Raw genomic sequence first — 14,473 nt, forward strand, 5'->3', positions numbered from 1 at the left:
AAGGAGACTCCACAACCTCCAGAGGGAGACTGTCCTACTGTTGAACAGCTTTTGTTAATGTTTATGTTTATTCGGAATCTCCTTTCTTGTGACTTGAAGCCATTGGTTCAAGTTGTGCCCTCCAGAGCAGGAGAAAACGAGCTTGTTTCCTCTTCCGTGTGACAGCCCTTGAGATATTTGAAGATGGCTGCTGCAGCTTCTCTCAGTCTCCTCTTTTCCAGGCTAAGCATACCCAACTCCTTCAACCGTTCCTCATAACGCCTGGTTTCCAACCAACCACACCTTTCCTCTAATATACACGTTTTTGTGAGCAATTGTCCCTGATACAACACACCATTGTATGTTATTTCTCTTTGTGCATTTTATGGGCACCTTCCCAAACCAATGCATTTTGTACACAATTTTTTGGTCGGAGAACAGCACTGCAAAACTTGAAATGTTGTGACTGTGAGCAAGGTTTTAAAGCATCCTGTTTGACTGAATCGCTATGCAGATCAATCACATACAAACCAGAAGGCACCATTGTAACAGTTGAATAATATGACAGGTTAACAAATAGTTGGGTTGCCCCCACCGCCATCAATGCACATTAAATTCTGGGCCAGGCATACGTATACACAAAGCAGGTTATAGAATATTTAGGTCAAGTGGAAGAGTCCAGATCTTTGGAGATCTATACAATTCAAGATTTTACCTAGCCCTAAGCAATGCTATTAATCTTTCTGTTCCAGAAAAGACCCACAATTGTGACGTACCAGCATTTGCGTTTTTGAATTTTCTGCTGCATGGGTGAGAATGGCAAAGGCACCATTTGCTATGGATCTCCACGGAAATTAAAGACGTAGCAGTGCCTTTGCACTACAGACATATCTTGGTGGTTTGTATTTGTTGGGCTGCCATAATGTCCCTCAAGTAATGGGGGGGGGCAGGATAGTAGTATAGTCCAGTTTAAGGATAAAGAACCATAGTGTTTAGGGAAGCTTTTAATGTTTGATGTATTACGGTATTTTAATATTTTGTTGGAAGCCATCCAGAGTGGCTGGGGAATAATAATAATTAATTAATTATTATTATTATTATTATTATTATTATTATTATTATTATTAACAAGGGAGGAGGGGTGCAACATAGCCCATTCATTTTTCATGACACATAAAGGACCACTCTAGATGGACCAACTATCTAATTAGTTATAAGGTCGTTTTCTACTTTCCCTAAGTAACCAGCCAATCCTGAAGCAAGTCAGTCAAAGAACCTCAACCAACAATTCAATTGTGCCACAGTATTCCAGGTTTTTTTTCTGGGGGGGGCCATTAAAGTGTTGCACAATTCCTTCTGCCATTGGGCGACGCTGTCTTTAAACAATCCTAATCATTGAAGGTTTCATCACTGAGCTGTTGAGGTATGGCCAAACATCTAATTAAAGCCATATGTTTTTGCTTCACAGTCAGTACAACTCCTTGCTCGCATCCCCAGCATTGTTAGCAGTGAAATACGGAGCTAGCCCCTCTCTCCATATCGGAGGCAGGCTTTGTGATCTGCATCAGATGCCTTCATTATTCCATAGGTGGCCATTCTCTTTTCAATAAACAGTTGTACTTCTACTTACACAGTGTGAAGATTATTGCTTCTTCCAGTTCGTCCTCATTGGCAGTGTAATATATGGAGGCCACACTACGGATACCGAGTAACAGCTGAGTTTTCTTTTCACTCTCTAAGTTCACACAGGGCTCAGCCTGCCATTCATCTCGTGAAAGAGCCCACTATTTAGGAACATGCTCAGTCTTAATTCTTTCAACAAAGAAAGAATTATCTCCCTTTCAGCCACTAGGCAGCAATGGGCATGAAACATTAAGAGGGGAAGGTGAAAGATGAAGAGGGGAAGATGAAAACGGTATGGATTTGAATGTTTTCTGCATGGGACAATTAAAATTTGGTTTCTGTGGCCAGGGCAGCTGTCTACCAGCTCCATCTGGTACACCAGTTGAGACCCTGCCTGAGCATTTCTCACTAGGGTGGTACATGCTCTGGTTATCTCCTACTTGGACTACTGCAATGTGCTCTATGTGGGGCCACCTTTGAAGGTGACTCGGAAACTACAACTAATCCAGAATGTGGCTGCCTAACTGGTGACAGGGAATGGCAGCCAGGACCATATAACACCGGTCCTACATTGGCTCCCAGAATGTTTCCAAGCACAATTCAAAGTGTTGGTGCTTACCTTTAAAGGTCTAAACAGCCTCAGCCCAGTATACCTAAAGAAGCATCTCCACCCCCATCGTTCAGCCTGGACACTGAGATCCAGCTCCTAGGGCCTTTCGGTCCTTCCCTCATTGCAAGAATTTAGGTTACTGGGAACCAGGCAGAGGGCCTTCTCAGTAGTGGCGCCTGCCCTGTGGAACACCCTCTCATCAGATGTCAAGGAAATAAGCAACTATCTGACTTTTAGAAGACATCTGAAGGCAGCCCTGTATAGGGAAGTTTTTAATGTTTGATGTTTTACCATGCCTAATGTTTTCTTCTGTTGGAAGCTGACCAGAGTGGCTTTGGCAAGCCAGTCAGATGGGCAGCACTTTAGAATGCACAAGCAGAATTTGCAACAAAATGTTGCAGCGTACCTTCACTTCCCAACTGTTGTGCTCCGGCTCAGGGTTCCAGCCAGACAGCTGACCATGCTCTCTGCCAGGATACTCTATACCACATTGTTTTTTTTCTCAGCTGGCCCTGAACATTCCATAGCTACTGAGCATGCCCCGTCTCTACTGGGCTATGGGAAGGGGTGATCGCTTAGGAGCCTATTTCTCAGGGCTTTATTCAGAACACTGTTGAGGTTACAGATCTTCTTTACAGGGCTGTGGTAAGGGTTACCAAGATAATCATGTATGTGAAGTCCTTTGAGCACTCAGTGCTACAAATGCTGTGTTTATTTTCCATGGAGAACACAAATTTGCCTGCTGAATTATAGAAATGGAGGTCACTGCATAAACCAATTTAAGAGCCAGTAGGCATGTTTAGAACTTGCTATTCCACATGCAACAACGGCAGCAAGGATACTCATCGCTAAGAGCTGGAAAACTCAAGATCTACCCACGCTGGAAGAGTGGCAGATGCAGCTGATGGACTATATGGAACTGGCCGAGATGACTGGCAGAATCCGAGACCTGGGAGAAGAGAGGGTTGAAGAAGACTGGAAGAAATTTAAGACCTATCTACAAAAATATTGTAATTTGGTTGAATGTTAAGAAGGATGCTAGATCACAAATAATTGCCTACCATGGAATTAGACTTGAATTTGACGATAAGTGAGATTAAGGAAAATATAAATTTTTTGGAGAACTGCTAGATTCTATTTAAATGAGCGGATATAAGATTGTAAACAAGATGGTAATTTGCTTAGAAAAATCTTTTTTAATGATGTAAGTGAGAGCGGGAGACGTGAGGGAGTCCAAAGAAGTGATGAAATTATGCTATGATATAAATAATGTTGTTTATTATTAATGCATTTGAATTTGAAAATCTTAATAAATATTTTTTTTAAAAAAAAAAAAGAACTTGCTATTCCACAAGGAATAAATAATCCTTGGAGAAGTCATATGTTTAGTTCAATGGGTGGGGAACAGATTACAGTCCAGGGGCCACATTCCATTCTGGTTAAACTTATAGAGGCCACGTGTCGGTGGAAGGCACAGCCAGAGGCAAATGTGGACAGAGAAATGAATGTAAATATTACCTTCTTACAGCAGTGAAGTTTGACACAGAGAGAAACACGGAATGCAGACCACTTACGTTCAGTTGCACTTTAATGCGCCTGCGTTGAGTGCCATGTGCAAAGCTTTTTTTCAGCAGGAACTCTCCAGAACTCAGTTGTGTATCTGAAGAAGTGTGCATGCACACGAAAGCTCATACCAAGAACTGACTTAGTTGGTCTTTAAGGTGCTACTGGAAGGAAATTTTTTTGTTTTGACTAGGGCTTTAAAGGTCAGCACCAACTGGCTATGTAGCACAAGGCTAAATAGCACTGGCTATGGGGCACAAGGAGAAGGGGACGACAGAGGACGAGATGGTTGGACAGTGTTCTCGAAGCTACCAACATGAGTTTGACCAAACTGCAGGAGGCAGTGGAAAACAGGAGTGCTTGGCATGCTCTGGTCCATGGGGTCACGAAGAGTCGGACACGACTAAATGACTAAACAACAACAACAACACTTCCAGCTAGCAGTGGGAAAACAATGCCTAACGGTGATTACAGTATGGGAAGCAAACAGCCCCAGGGGCATCTGAATAGGGTTCCGTGGTACAGTAGCCAACACCCCAACATTTTTGCAAAACAGAGGTGGATTCAGACAAGGATGACAGCCTTCAAGCACTGAAGCGTACTGAGAAATCTTGCTTGTGATTTTCACTATTTGCACCATAGTGGAAATATATGGGCTCATCTCATCCTGTAATTTCTCTTTAACAATATATATATATTGTGTACACACACACACACACACACACACACACTTTAAAAAGAGCCCTGATCTATGTTTTCAGCCCACATGGAAATTAAACCTAGTTTCCTAGACCCTGAAAAGCTAATTATGCATTCAATTAGAGTTTCTTAATAAAGATTAAAACTCTGAAGTCTATTACGAGCCCATATTTAATTCAACTGCCATTTTATCCATGCCATGAAAGTGTGAGTGGTAACAATGAATATAAATTATAATACATGCCACCAAGTGAATGCTATTTGTCCAAGTACGTTACTATAAAGAATTAAATTTTGCTATCGGTTCCATAATCTAGTTAAAATTGGTATTCTTTATTTGGTCTTTCAATGTAGTCCAATTTCCCTACTTTGAAAAACAAATTCTAGGGACGAAAGAAAAGAGATTAATTTATCATTAAGACTCTGCCTAATTGAAGTCAATTCTGAACAAACTTGAATTCAATTTCTGCTCATTAAATTGAATGTGCTCTGCGTTTTCTCTCTGCATTGCTTTGAGCAAGCAGCTGAGAACAAGGGGCTAACATCAAAATTATTAAATTGAGGAGATTTTATTTGGTCTTCACATGCCAGGGCCGCTTTGATGAGGAGCTGTTTTGGCAGTGAAAAGGAAACGAGAGCAGCTGGAGGGAAAATCAAATGAAACTAAGCCTTGGAAAATTGAAGAAAACGCAAGCTTAATAATATTTAATAATTAAATTTCCACAAACAATAGCGGCAAATGAAGTAATCTGCAAAGTCTGTGAACTCATTTGCATAATTGATGCCGGTCCCCTGTAAATGAATAATGAAGATAATAAAAGATGTTGCTAAAAATGGGCACAATAACAGCAAAATTTCATCAAGCCGCGCTCTCTGATTAATCTGCTCTTGCAAATCAGCCGCGAAAGGGGAACGCGTGATTAACCGCGCTGAGGACTGCGGCAGGCGGCAAGCTGCCCTTTCTCTGTGTGTCTCTGGGTACCACGGCTCAACCCTCTCCCCTGCTCTGCCTGCCTGCATGATGCAGTTGCCAGTGAAGGAACAGGCACAGCCTGAGCACACACACACACAAACACCACCGCCACAAAGCCAGCTCCCATTCCAGGAGCCATTGCCTTATACTCATTAACCGTGTTGCTGCTGTCTTCCAGATTGGCCCTGCCCAGGCAAAGAAAATGGTGTTTTCCCCCTTATCGCAGGAAGCTGCCTTATAATCGAGTCCGTACGTTGATCCCTCTAACTCTGACTGAAAGCTGTTCTCCAGGATTTGAGGTGGGAGGGTGTCTTTCCTAGACCTACCCAGAGATTGAGCCTGAAACCTTTGGCATGCCAAACAGCAGTGACGTGCAGTCAGTGGACTAGGGAGACCAGGTCAGTCTGCTAAAATATCCCAGTATTAAAGTATCAAAGCTTGGGGCCTCCTTCCCAATGCCTGAGAAGCTTCTGCCTGGCACAGGGAAGGAGGTGCGATGCTCTGGCGGGGTCCAAGAGCCCTTCTCACCTTTCCAAAGCAGGAGGGCTATAGCATCCTTTCAGAGGCCTGGCACCTCCTTCCCAAAGCCTGAGACATTTCTGCCCGGCTTAGGGGGGGGAGGCACGATGCCCATGTGCACGAAATCACATGCATGTCCATCGCCCTCACAAGCTGGATTCTCTAGCCCTAACTGTTCCCCTAAGAAAAATTTCACTACACACCACTGCCAAGCAGGAGACACACTGCTGAGCTAAAGGTGGTGCTGTAGAATAAACCACAGAGCCTCTTGGGCTTGCCAACCAGAAGGTCAGCGGTTCAGATCCCCACAACAGGGTGAGCTCCCGTTGCTCAGTCCCAGCTCCTGCCAACCTAGAAGTTCGAAAGCACACCAGTGCGAGTAGATAAATAGGTACCACTGCAATGGGAAGGTAAACAGCATTTCCATGCACTCTGGTTTCCATCACGGTGTCCCATTGGGGCAGAAGTGATGTAGTCGTGCTGGCCACATGACCCAGAAAGCTATCTGTGGACAAACGCCGGTTCCCTCAGCCTGAAAGCGAGATGAGCGTCGTAGCCCATAGTCGCCTTTCACTGGACTTAACCGTCCAGGGGTCCTTTACCTTACCACTGAGCTACTATTGCTGCTGGCTGTCAGCAGGGGGAAGGGCCAGAATGAAGAGGGTGTGGATGGGACCAAATGGAGCGGGGGAAGAGTAGAGCATCTGCTTTGCAGGCAGAAGGTCCCAGGTTCAATGCATCTCCAGGCAGGGATGGGAGAGAACCCTGGCTAAAACCTTAAAGAGATGCTATAGGCAATAGGGATTCAGATGGACCAATGGGTGAACTCAGCTTCCTGTGTTCTTAGAGCAAGCCACAGTGGCTATGTTCTCCCACCTCTGTCAGAGGCAGCATGCCTCTGAAGAGCAGCGATGCCTGACTCACAAGTGGAAAAAGCTTTGCCGCACTCATGTCCAGCTTGCAGGCTTCCCACCGATGAAGGCTATAACTCCACACACTGAATGTATGCGTGCAAAGGCTGCTCTGCTCTGTGCATGTATGAGCTCTCTATGGTACATCTGTATGCCCAAAGTCAGGGAATATGACAGCAGTAAACAGCCATGGTGGTGGGTGGAATTAGTCCATGCAACCACACAGCCCCCTCTCCACGTATCCGTTCAACATGTAGTGGGATTCAGATGGACTTCCCTAAGTGTGAGCAAAGTTTTGAGGAAGTGATGATGTCAAAGTCATAATCTAGGTCTCGTTCTCGAACTGGACCAAACGACCAACCGGTTCTCTAAGGCTGGAATCCTGACAGATTGGTTGTGAAGTTTGGGAGCAAGGATGAAAGCATGTTGCGTTAAAACTAGTGGAGGGGAACAAGGTGCATTAAAACTGCAAGGGCACGTGAATAAGATTGGGTTGCAGGACTAACCTGTGCAAGATCAGGTCATGCTAATGTAGCTTCGGAGATGATCTCCAGATGCTTCCTTGCTATTAGCATCAGGGAGAGGTGGATAACAATTCATGACTCAAGAAAATATTCGTCATTTGACAACTTTGGGGGCAGTTTAGGCTATCAGACTGTTTAGTTGTTTAATGATGTTGTAAGCTGACAGCTGAATTGTAAAAATAAACGGCCAGCATATTGCATAATAACATTGTGTAGTTATTTCTAAATTAGAATGACATCATTCATTCTGCAGGAACCAGGGATATATATTAACATGTGTCCCATATAACTCCATTTTGTTCCAGAGCTTTATAACTCAGCAATACAAATTAGCTTCAGGCAGTAATGTGGCAAGTAAGGTCTCAGCCTGGGACTTAATTATTTTGATTAATTTGGGAGGAAAATAATAGTCCAATAATTTTTTAATGATATACAGAGAACTGAAAGGAAGTCACTGTGTATTCCTCTGCTTATATAACAGAGCTATATTAAACAAGGAAGCATTTAGCTCCGAACGCCCTATGAGGTTGACCCAAATATACTGTTGTATACAAAGAGGTTCTTACACAAGTCCCTTTTAATAGCGCGGGGCCAGGGGTGGGTGTGCAGCAGCCATGCTTGAAGGGTTGTAGCCATGGTAACCATTCCCATCATTTCATGTGGTGGTTCTCCAAATAAAGAACTGGACCTGCATATGAAGATGATGGATCGCTTTGCAGGTTTCCCCACAGAAACTGAGAGAAGAGTATCATCATCACTGTGAAGTTCTGCCAAGTTTATTCTCTTTAGAACTTACACTCAGGGAAGGGTTGCCATATGTCCGGACATAGCTGGAATAAAGCAATTGAAAGCAGTGTCTGGTCAAAAATTGCTGAAATGTCCAGGAAAATCCCTGGCAGAAGTTTAGAATTTGGCTCAACAAGTTCGCCCCAAAAACCCATAACTCAGTGTCTCACTCACAGGACTCTTCCTTGGCTCCTATCTTAGCACTTTGCTATCATCAACAACAGATAGCAAGGGTTTGTTCTGGCTTTTCCAGTTGTAGCAGGTATGTAAGCAGAACCGGCCCTGTCATTAGGCAAAGTGAGGCAACCACCTCAGGCGGCAGATGCTGAGCATGGAGGGCAGAAGCAGACCTCTACTGTTCTTCAAGTTCCCCAGCCATTCTGATTTGTTGCCACATGGCCTGTTACCTCCGATGTGGTGAAGGATGCTATCCTGCTGCCAATGTTGAAACAGGACTGAACTGCCAATCTGCTTGGCTTCTGCACATGAAATGGGAGTGCGGTGCCTTCTTGCTCTTTGTCTCTTGCCGTAAATTTTGGGGAGCCAGCCTTGCACATAAGTGAGGATGTGTTTTACATCCTTCCTGCCCCTCCACTTCAGAGAAGTTGGGTGTCAGAAAAGCAGTTGATCTAAAATCCTGAGGGCTACAACCCTATGCACATTTATCTAGAAGGAAGTCCTGTTGAATTCAGTGAGATCCACCTCTAAGTCAACATGCATAGGATCGGGTACTATTTTGTTCTCTGTTCCCATGTCCAGTCATAATTGCCTTGTGGACCCTCGAAATGATGGGAATCACTCAACTTTGCTTACCTGCAGAAGAGCTGGTCGTTCTTGCAAAGCTTATCACGTTCCCTTTCTTGGTCAGTTAGATGGTGTGCTGGTCCCGAGGATTAACAGTGCGGCAGGGTCCGAGTCCAGTCCAAGGTCAAGGGTGCGGTATGGAGGCTGTCCATCAAAGCTGAAGTGGGGTCCAAGGCAGGGAGTCGGGTGAGGTCAGGAACTCTGGCAGAAGAACAAGACAGGGTGCAGGCAGGAACAGGTAACCAACAATGTTGCTCCAGCAACCTGGGACTGGGGCTGGCTGGCTTTTATCTGTCCCGAGGCATAGGGCAGTCCCGGTCCACAGGTGATTCGCCTCTCCTGGCCTGGAGATGATCACTCCTCCTGCGGGAACTTAGTTCCCTCCGCCTCTCTGCCCTGAGCCTCTGCAGCTCAGGAGAGGCTAGAAGGTTACCGGACCCAGAGGCAACCTCAGCTTCCCCTGACGGGGCTGAGAGTGGAACACCTGCAGGCAATGGGTCCTCCACCACCTCAGGAGCCAGAGCAGACTCAGCTGGTGCCTGCACCTGAGGATCCAGCACAGGTGAGGACCCTTCAGGCTCAGGCCCCAGCCCCGGCTCAGCTGGTTCTGGAGGCGGGGACTCCTGTGCAGGCTGGGATTCCTCAGGTTCAGCCTCCGAGTCTGAATCCCAGGCCATCACAGATGGTTTGGAAACCCTTGAGGAAGGAGAGTTCATTTTGTAGTGACATGAGGTTGGCCAACTTCTAGGTAATACAGAACACTCAAATATGATAGGCAGATAGATTAGCCAGATCCAGCTGCCACAACCCATTTCCCAAGAGCTGGCTTGGCATTGATGGAAATGTTTCCCTGCAGCAAACACATTCAGTGATAGAGCCCATGCTTTGCATGGATAATGTTCTCCATTGGGCCCCGAACATCTCCAGCAAGAAAGATCTCAAGTGCTGGGAAGGAGCTAGCCTAAGATCCTGGTGAGCCATTACCTGTCAGAATAGGATAACCATCAGCGAGATGGACCAATAGTATCAGACAGCTTTATATGTTCAATTGTAACCTAAGCTTGCCTGAACATTTATCATTGTGTTAGAAAGAAGATGCAGCCGATTCTTCCATCCACTCTGCCAGCCTAAGCCTCCATCAAAATGTAATTAAATTACTTAAGCACTTTCAATTTTACCCAAAGGCCTTAAATTGTGAGCATATTAATAATATTATACATGCAGAAAGATTGCCAGAGCCATTCTTTCATAGAGTCACACTTTCTGTCCCCTTTGATTTCATGGCTCTTTATTTGTTCAAGAATAAGTGATATCCTTTAGAATGACAGACATTTGAGAGCCATGGTGACAGCCTTGAATAATACCTTTCTGAGAAGAGCAGTACTGAGAGTGAGCAATAAAGTTATCCTTAGCTGAGAAAGGGAGAACGCTTGAAAACTTCACTAACTTGAGAATCTAGAAAGACAACTGTGAATGGTATTTATTATGAAATGTGTGCAAGATTTTGTTTCATTTTTTGATTGAGCTATGCTCAATATTGATTCAGTGTGGGAGTATAATTCTCTCACTCACTTTAATTTTTCTGTTCCTTTTAGGGCCAAAACGCATTCTGTGTGTTTGGGTTTTTTGTTGTTGTTTATATCTTTGGAAAATAGCAGCCATGGCCTGAGCCACACACAGAGGATTAACCCATTCCCTCATACCACATTCCCAACAAATCATCCCCATCCTGCTATTCTTCCCTCATGCCAGCAGAAAAGGGGTTGTGGGAATCACTGTTCACCTGACCTCTGTTCTGTTGTGTTGCGGAGGGAGCAGGGTGGCAGAGAGGCCAGCCCTATGCAAACATATCTTCAGAGCCAATTCAGTCCTACTGCCAGTGTCCTTTCACAGCCCCAAGTTCCCTGCCATCAAGTCTCAGAAAACCATTCTGTGGGAATTATTAGGTGTTGGGGGGAGGCATTATTAGGTATTATGGGTAGGGATAGTAGGTCTGTAGCAGAAGCTGCCATATGTCCTCTTTTTCCAGGACACGTCCTCTTTTTCATAGGTAGAGTCGTCATAGCAATCCTTAGTTAAATGTAGATGTTGGCAAATGTGTCCTCTTTTTTACTCTTCAAAATATCGCAACCCTATCATACAGGTTCAATCCTGAGTGTCTCCAGGTATTATTATTATTACTATTACTACTATTAAATTTATATGCTTCCCTTTATCAAAAGATCCCAGGGCGGTGTACAACATTCCAGAACGTCAGTGATAAAAATATAATAAAAAGCATACAGTGGTACCTTGGGTTACAGACACTTCAGGTTACAGATGCTTCAGGTTACAGACTCTGCTAACCCAGAAATAGTACCTCGGATTAAAAACTTTGCTTCAGGATAAGAACAGAAATTGTGCAGTGGCGACGCAGCAGCGGCGGGAGGCCCCATTAGCTAAAGTGTTGCTTCAAGTTAAGAACAGTTTCAGGTTAAGAACGGACCTTCAGAACGAATTAAGTTCTTAACCTGAGGTACCACTGTACTGGCAGACAGCCTAATAATAAAATAGTCATCCTGATAACAGTCCCCTCCCCCACACTTTGACAGGCCACAGATTATAGGCCTGGGAAAAGAGGAATGTTTGGGCCTGGAACCTAAAGACATGTAATGATGGTGCCAGGTGAGCTTCTTTGGCGAGAGCGTTCCACAATCGGGGAGGACTAGGAAACGCTCCTGCCCAAAACCTTGCAGAGCTGCTGTCACTCAGAGAAAAAGGTAAAGGTAAAGGACCCCTGGATGGTCAAGTCCAGTCAAAGGCTGCTATGGGATGCTTATCTTGTTTTTCAGGCCTAGTGAGCTGGCGTTTGTCCACAGACAGCTTTCTGGGTTGTGTGGCCAGCATGACTTAACTGCTTCTGGAGCAACGGGACACCATGACGGAAACCAGAGCTCACGGAAATGCCATTTATCTTCCCACCACAGCAGCACCTATTTATCTACTTGCACTGCTGTGCTTTCGAACTGCTAGGCTGAGCTCACCCCGTCACAGGGCTTCGAACCACTGACCTTCAGCAAGCCCAAGAGGCTCAGTGGTTTAGACCACAGTGCCACCCACTCAAAATAGGCAATACTGAGGTAGATGGTCTGACTCAGGATCAGGCATCTTCCTATGTTTCTGTTGCCTCCCTTCTGCAGAAGCTGGCAGCAGGAATCACAAGGTGGTGACGATAGGCTGCAAACTACATAGAGAGCAGCTACCGGGGTGCCTCCAGTGGCTGAAAAAAGCACATATCGGAGTTGGGAATTTGGATTTGAGGTGATCTGAGCAATGCAAACGGTTGTTAAGGCCTCTCAAAGTAAAAGCTGGTATTTTAGGAGCTGCTCAGCAAATGCAGCCAAAGCCTTTCACAAACAGATATGGGCAGTGTCCAAACTAGTGAAGTCGTATCCGTTCTTTCGCACCCTGCTGTCGTCTTATCACCAAGCTGCCAAGTTCCGTGCTGTAATCATAGGCAACTTATCACTTTAATTGCTAGGAAGCAGGCTTGCTTTTTTTGTGACCGTTCCAACCTCTTGGGTTCGCAGCGACTTCATATCGTGCAAGATAGCCTTGCTGTGGCGTCTGCTCCCAAAGATACTGGGATTGTATCATATACTTCACGATGCCACCGAAAACAACCCTGTAAAAACGTGGCTATGCAGCATATTTATTTGAAGTTTGTGCTCTGTTATGTAGAGCAAGGGGCGGCAGCCTGAAATAAAAGGCTGTAGGGAAAGCCTCTGTTCTGGGCATTTTGGGGAAATTCCACAAGGGAGGAAAGCCCAGTTGCCTTTTGCCCTCTGGCCTGCACATCCCTGCAGCTAGAAGAGTTTCTGGATGCCCTAATATGTAACACCACAGTACAGACCTTCCAAGAGTCCCTGTTTTCAAGGGACGGTCCCATTTACAGTAGCCATCCCAGTTTCTGATTTGATCCTGGAATGTTCTGCTTTTCCTTAGGATGTCCCTGAAGGAGCGTCTCCACCCCCATCATTCTGCCCAGACGCTGCGGTCCAGCGCCGAGGGCCTTCTGGTGGTTCCCTCACTGCAAGAAGCAAAGCTACAGGGAACCAGGCAGAGGACCTTCTCGGTAGTGGCGCCCACCCTGTGGAATGCCCTCCCATCAGATGTCAAAGAGATAAACAACTACCTGACATTCAGAAGACATCTTAAGGCAGCCCTGTTCAGGGAAGTTTTTAATGTATGACATATTAGTTTATTTTTGGTCTTTGTGGAAGCTGCCCAGAGTGGCTGGGGAAACCCAGCAAGATGGGCAGGGTACAAATAATAAATTATTATTATTATTATTATTATTATTATTATTATTATTATTAGAGAAATATTGGAGGGTATGGAGTTATGCAACCCCCAAGCCAAGGAGATAAGCAAATATACAGCCTTTGGAGACCTGTATAGAGATGGGTTTTTTTGTTTGTTTGTTTTTTTAAAAGGACTTCCCTATTCCATAATAGGCAAGGGGGCCTGGGGGGCTATGGCCCCAGTTGCAAAATTCTTAGAGCGCATAATCAGGCGCACTCATGCAGACACCGGCTTCCACAAGGATCCCCATCTTGCCCTGGCAAAGGTGGCAGAGCAGCTCAGGCCCACACTGAACAGGTATGGAGGGAGGGAGGCAGGCAAGCAGTGACCCCAGCACAGTCTGGGACCAGTGGTACACTGGGGGGATTCACCCGCCAAGAGCTGGTTGAGCTCCCCGCTGTGTGGGCAGACAGGTGGTATAGCACAGCACCACTTGGTTCCAGTGGGGGGCACTCTGGTGGCATCAGCTGCTTGTCCGCCCCGGGCACCAGCAACCCATGCTATGCTGCTGCATCCAAACTTCCTTTTGTGTGACCTTTCTGGGCAGAGTCCAGGCTCTCCAAGTTTGTGTCCAAAGTGCAATTTTATAGAAAAAGAGGTTCTGGAACTCAGTGGCAGAGCTTCATGCTCCGGCACCGAGGTGGAGAGCAGTGTACTGGAAGAAGCAAAGATCACCAGTGTTGAAGCAATGATTCTTCAACATCAACTTCATTGGACTGATCATGTTGTGCGGTTGCCTGATGATCGTCTTCCAAAGCAACTACTCTATTTCAAACTTAAAAATAGAAAGCGTAATGCTGGTGGTCAACAAAAGAGGTTTAAAGACTGTCTCAAGGCAAATCTTAAAAGATGTAGTATAAACACCAACAATTGGGAAACACTGGCCTGTGAGCGCTCCAGTTGGAGAACAGCCTTTACCAAAGGTGCCATGGGCTTCGAAGACACTCGAACTCAGGACGCAAGGGAGAAACGTGCTAGGAGGAAGGCACGCTTGGCAAATCCACACTGTGATCAACTCCTGCCCGGAAACCAATGTCCCCACTGTGGATGGACGTGTGGATCCAGTATAGGCCTCCACAGCCACTTACGGACTCATTGTTAAAACCGTGTTTATGGAAGACAATCTTACTCGGCTACG

At 45.5% G+C, this 14,473-nt stretch overlaps 1 long non-coding RNA gene across 1 annotated transcript in view; it reads left to right on the forward strand.

The window, feature by feature from the left end:
* The window catches only part of LOC310846683, a 73,805-nt gene extending 60,483 nt beyond the window's left edge, over nt 1-13,322 (forward strand). The window contains exon 2 of the long non-coding RNA XR_014565465.1: nt 13,040-13,322. This is a non-coding gene — a long non-coding RNA (uncharacterized lncRNA). The remainder of the gene's footprint in view (nt 1-13,039) is intronic.
* Nucleotides 13,323-14,473: the final 1,151 nt, after the last annotated feature.

This window comes from Podarcis gaigeae, assembly GCF_964106915.1.
Source record: "Podarcis gaigeae genome assembly, chromosome: 6".
Lineage (NCBI taxonomy): Eukaryota > Metazoa > Chordata > Lepidosauria > Squamata > Lacertidae > Podarcis > Podarcis gaigeae.